This window comes from Lactuca saligna, chromosome 8 (assembly GCF_052625555.1).
Source record: "Lactuca saligna cultivar CGN05327 chromosome 8, ASM5262555v1, whole genome shotgun sequence".
NCBI lineage: Eukaryota > Viridiplantae > Streptophyta > Magnoliopsida > Asterales > Asteraceae > Lactuca > Lactuca saligna.
In genome coordinates, this window is record NC_136424.1 from 48,514,275 (window position 1) to 48,520,249 (window position 5,975).

The 5,975-nt window shown below is 32.4% G+C and overlaps 1 long non-coding RNA gene across 3 annotated transcripts; it reads right to left on the bottom strand.

The window, feature by feature from the left end:
* Window positions 1-206: 206 nt before the first annotated feature.
* LOC145012796 (uncharacterized) lies at window positions 207-3,140 on the bottom strand. 3 transcript variants are annotated; one of them, XR_013664672.1, is made up of 6 exons: window positions 2,885-3,140; window positions 2,723-2,807; window positions 1,480-1,765; window positions 1,099-1,397; window positions 435-496; window positions 207-351 (listed from the first exon to the last, which is right to left on the bottom strand). It is a non-coding gene; the product is annotated as an uncharacterized LOC145012796 (long non-coding RNA). The 3 variants fall into 3 exon arrangements; XR_013664671.1 differs by adding an exon at window positions 921-1,009 and having other exon boundaries at window positions 2,723-3,140; XR_013664670.1 differs by having other exon boundaries at window positions 2,723-3,140.
* Window positions 3,141-5,975: the final 2,835 nt, after the last annotated feature.

Consider the following 5,975-nt stretch of genomic DNA (forward strand, 5'->3'; position numbering starts at 1 on the left):
TAGTTTTTGTAAAGCTTCTTTAATGACACGAAAAGTAGTAAATTAAAAAAACAATCTTTATGTTTTTGGGACACTTTGTACTATTAAAAAATATTTATATTTGATAATTAGGTCCAATTTTATTTATTTATAAATTTTAAATTGAAAAACACAAAATCTTTACTTAAGTTCAAATTAATTTCTCTAACATTAATATTCTCAATACATAAAATACAAATGCCTTTAAAATTCAATAAATCTAAATGTTGTGCTAGTATGGAAGATTACAAAACAAAACAAATAATCATTTGCTAGCTAGTCTTTTGACCCTTGTGTGTTTGCGGAATCATTTGAAATAGCTTGTAGGAAATACTACAAAACAAAATCAATTATAATAAAAGTTAGTATGAGTATAGAAAGTCATTAATGTTGATAAATAATCCAAAATACATTACCACAGCTAAGCAACGTTGTTTGAAGATGGATCAATCTTCTTCATGTACTAATAGGTAAGTTTCTGCAAGAAAAACAAGCTTGAATAAAAAAAATGTAATCATGGTGTTGTAGATCATGGTCTGTGTTAGTTTCAATAATGAATTAGGACTATTTTATAACTAACTTTCCATCAAATGAATTCTTTAGCTACCGTGTATGTGATGATACAAATGGTATCATGGGAGTGGTGAAAGATTGATACTTATATGTACATAGAAGAAAAAAATTCAACCAATTTACTTGGAATAATATTTGGGTTAATATTATATTCCTAATCGGTAGTGAGAATCAAGAAATCAGAATTTTAAAGCCTAAACCTTTTCACGTTTGTCACAATATTTAATTACATCTCTTTTTATATTTCTGATTGATACCCACATAACCAAGTTTATAATGCTTTCAAACGGATTTGTATCTCTATTAAATAAGCATCACTAACAACTAACCTATTAGAGTGAAGAGTCTATCCTCAAATTCCATTTATTTTCTCAAGAAATCAACTCCTATTGTTGCCTTATATTGATTGTTAAAATTCCTTTCACATTTCAAGAAAAAAAATTAAGAAATAAGGATATTAACTATTAATCCATAAAAGTGAAGGAGAGAAGAATATTCAAAACTTACATGGGGGATTTTTTCCTTTCTCTTCAATTATACAATTTCCTTCTCCCAATATCAAAACTTATACAAAATGATTATCGCAATAGAAGGGGATCAATAATAATTATGTTTGTTAAATTGAATTTACTGAGATATCAATATCTGTGCATGTACTCTGCTAACCAAATTGACACTAGGTGAAAGGAGGAATATCCGACTTTGACCCTAAAATTTCAATCTTCATAGGCTCCTCATCTAATTGTACGTTGTTGTAATGTTCAATGCTTGAAATGCATCACTTCTTCTAGCAAACATCACTTCATCTGTTCCCAAAGTAAAACAACAAAAAGAATTAAAAAAATATTTGTTTTATCATAGAATTTGAGACTCTATAGTTACACTTACATTATGATGACCACTTTTGTCATAATGAATTGCATATCTATTCAGCTCTCCAATCACAGGAAACAATTATTGGGGTAGGGCCCAAATCAATTGTTAACTTAATGAACATATATAGAAACAAATTTGTGGTAGTTGATAGTTTTTTACCCTTATATCTTCATTAGTGACTCTAATTTCTAAATTGGAGACAAAATTTCGTAGTATTATCCATTCCTGGCTGACTTGCTGCTCTTAGGTTGTCTTCCAGCAAATCACGTTGATTTGCTGCCATGGAAATAACTTGGGTCTGCGAAAAGATTGATGCGAACATGCCACATGTCAGCATTATAATACCATAATACAAAAAAATATTCACCATTCTACATGAGCTAATCAATTATCATGATTCATGGTATCTAGAACTAATCTGAATCATTTTTTTAAAATAAAGATTGGATCTTGAGAATTTATTATTTAAAAAATATGATGTATCTTTAACATTTAACATAAATTGAAGGATAGTTGGGAGTTGAAGACTAAACCTACTCCTTAAAACATGTGAGATAATGTACAGGAGAAAGCTCCAATCCTATAGTTCAGTGAAGGAATCTGCTTTGTAGAAACTCCATGAAATTAGAAGTAAGAAAGGAGGATACTCCTCCCTCTATCAAGACTATGACATTGAGTCTAAATATAGCCATTTTTTTGGAGGATATAAAGTACTATCTATGAAATAATTGAACCATAAGTATACAAAAACTTCACAAAAGAGTCCCGTGCATCATTCCACTCCAGTAGTGTTCGTATAATAACAACTGGTAATACTAAAAGACTGATCTCTAATTCCCAGGCTTATTTGGGCAAATAACTAAACCATATCCAAGGTTATTCAAAAAGACAATTTTCACCATAAGATGTATGACCAATAGCTAATACTTATAAGATACTAAACTTAAACATAAATACACTTTCAGATCAAAGATGTAATTTCATAGAAAATGACCAATGATGTAGATTCAATTCAGATATCCGACCCCAAACAGATCACAATTTGAATAGCAACATCAATTTAATATGCTTCCTAATCTTCGTCTATGATTCTATATCTCTAAATAAATCAATACGTGAAAAAATCTAACACGAATCACAACATATATGAAATAGATCTTTGTATTTACGGTACAGATACAAAGAATCACTTGCAAAAAACGTACGCATACATTTGGAAGGATTTATGGCATAAGTTCTTAAGATTTGAACGTACCTGTGTTTGCCTCCGGTGAGAACTGAATTGAAATCCTTAGGGTTTGTAGCTACTTCCTTTCACAACTATTATGTTAAAATTGGAGCTAAATGCGATGGTGAATTTAAAATTAGCAGAAATTACCGGATCAATAGAGGTGAATTTAAAATTGGCAGAAATTACCAGATCAATGGATTGTAGATACAAGTGTTATGTATGTATGTTGGGAGAGTTTGAAGCTAGGATCAGAAGATGAAAAATTAATATCTAGAGTAGCGACGGTGGACGGATGTGACGGCGATGGTGGATACACGCGACGACGATAGTGAAGCAATCGACGACGAAACCTATGCAACAGCAGGGATAGTGGTGGTGGTGGATCAGGGACGATGATGTTAGCTGAAGAGCCAGTTGAACTGATTGTTTGAACTTTGAATCATCGCTTTGGATGGGTTTTAGTAGTGTGAAGGGGTAAAGTGTAAAATAAAGGAGGAAAGGGTAAAATTGTAATTTACTCTTACTTTTTTTTTTTTTATAATTATCATATTATAAAATACTTTTAATAAAATAGAAAATGGTATATTAATATATTATGCCACTAATAATTATAAATATTAGTGACATAAATTGGTAAATGTCATTAAATCCATTAATTTTTATGGTGGCACATAGAATATGCCACTAAAAATATGATATAGTGGCATATTAAAAATATGCCATTAAAAATGTATGCCACTAAATGACATTTTGTTTGTAGTGACAACAAGATCGACTCCATGTATGGCAATAAAGTTTGGAATTTGGTTGATAATGTACCAGGTCGTGGGACAGTTGGGTGTAAATGGATTTTCAAGAAAAAAACCAACATGGATGGAAAGGTACACACTTTCAAGGCTCGACTGGTTGCGAAGGGCTTTACACAAACCCCAGGGGTTGACTATGATGAGACCTTCTCACCAGCGGCCAAGATAAAATTTATTAGGGTAATGCTAGCTATAATTTCCTTTTATAACTATGAAAGATGGCAGATGGATGTTAAAACCACTTTCCTTAATAGGAAATTGGCTGAAGGTGTTTACATGAGTTAGCCAGAAGATTTTGTATATGCAAAGTATCCAAATAGAGTGCGCAAGCTTGAGAAATCAATCTATGGACTGAAACAAGCTTCTCGCAGATGGAATCTTTGTTTTGACGAGAAGGTCAAAGAGTTTGGCTTCTCTAGAAATGAAGATGAGTCATGTGTATATGTCAAAGCTAGTGGGAGTATAGTCACCTTCCTTGTATTGTTTATTGATGACATACTTCTTATAGGAAACAACATTCCAACTTTTCAAGAAGTTAAGTCTTGGCTTGGTAAGTGTTTCGCTATGAAGGATCTAGGAGAGGCTGACTATATATTATGGGGATAAGCATTCTAAGAGACTGGAGTAAAAGGCTAATTGGACTTAGTCAAAGTACATACTTCGAAAAGGTGATGAAACATTTTAGTACGAAAAATTCTAAGAAAGGAGAACTGCCTATACAGAGTAATATCAATTGAATAAGACTTTAGAGCCCGAGTACCGATGCAGAGATAGTAAAGATGAGTAGAGTTCCATATGCTTCCACCATTGGATCTATCATGTAAGCTATGACATGTACTCACCCTGATGTGGCTTTTGCTTTGAGCATGGTCATTCGTTATTAGGGAAATCTAGGTAAATCTTACAGATAGTAGTTAAAAATATTCTCAAGTATCTATGAAGAACTAAGGATTGGCTCCTTGTGCTTGGTGGTAGTGATACATTGAGAATAACTGGGCATGGTGACGCTAACTTTCAAACAGACATAGACAATTTCTGTTGTCAATCTGGCTGGGTGTTTACCCTAAATGGTGGAGCGATAACCTAGAAAAGTTCCAAACAAGATAAGGTAGCTGATGCTACCTGTGAATCAGAGTACATAAATGAAAGTGAAGCATCAAAGGAGGTGATTTGGTTAAAGAACTTCATCGAATACCTTGGAGTTGTTCTAGCAATTAAGGAACCAATGGAGATTTTATGTGATAATAAAGGGGCGGTTGCCTTAACAAAGGAACCAAGAGATCATGGTAGATTAATACATATCGACATAAAATATCATGTCATCATACATAGAGTAGAAGAATGTCACCTCGTTGTAAAGAGGGTGTCATCTGAAGAAAATCTTGCAGATCCCCTAAAAAGGGGACTGAGTTGGGTCAAGCATGTTCAGCATGCAAAGAGCATTGGTCTCAAAGATGATATTAGTTTTAGTAGTTAGATAGTTATTTTGAAACTTGTAACAAGTAAATGTAATTGACTTTTGGTGATTAAATAATAGAGAATTATTTATGAGCTTGTTTATTGCCTTTTGTCAATCGTTTATTATTGTGTTTCATCTTGCGTGTTTTAGTTTCCGAATAATTTAATTATTCAAACATCCACAGTCGATCATACTTTTGGATAGTAAATTAAGACTGTCATGAACTAGACTGTATGTTGTCTAAGGGTTTAGACATAGCAATAGTTTGTTGCAACGTTCATGAGTACTTCAAAATAGGGATTTTAAGTATTGGATTAAACCACGCTCAGAGAATTACTTCATCAAATTTATCATGAGTAATTCTGAGATAATAATATCTTATAATCTTAAAATAGAGATATATGAGTTGTCGTTTACAAATCAGTTGTGCATTGATATATGTAAACGCATCAGTAACTTGATGTTATAAAATATATTGTTGTTCATGATTTGGTGAGTAGATAGTACAAGCATATAATTCATAATTTATCTGTTACTTTTTCCTTGATAGGAAAAGAAATATCTTTGGTCCCCTCGACGATTTGGTGTTGACTTGTAGTGTTGGGCCTGACCAAGACTAAATTTTTGTGTTCGATTAGTAGTTCTTTGTCATTACAAATTAGAAACCAAGAAACATAATGATTGGACAATGAGATTAATTATGTTACATGTCTTATGTCCTTATGATATCTTGCAGAATGGAGGATTATATGATCACTTTTCTCAGGATGCATATACAATTGGGTCAGAGTTCAACAACAACTTTTGGAAGCTACAATTTGTTGATCAGGTTAGAAGTTAGACTAGTAGTTATAGTTACAAACTTATCCAAGTGGGATAGTATTGTATTAGGTGTCTAAGCCTATAACTATAATTGGTATAAACTTGAATTGATAACAACACAGTCCTTTTGGGTTTCCCTTAAACCTAGTAATTGGACATGATGATTTTTGGAGAGAGAGTTTGATTTATA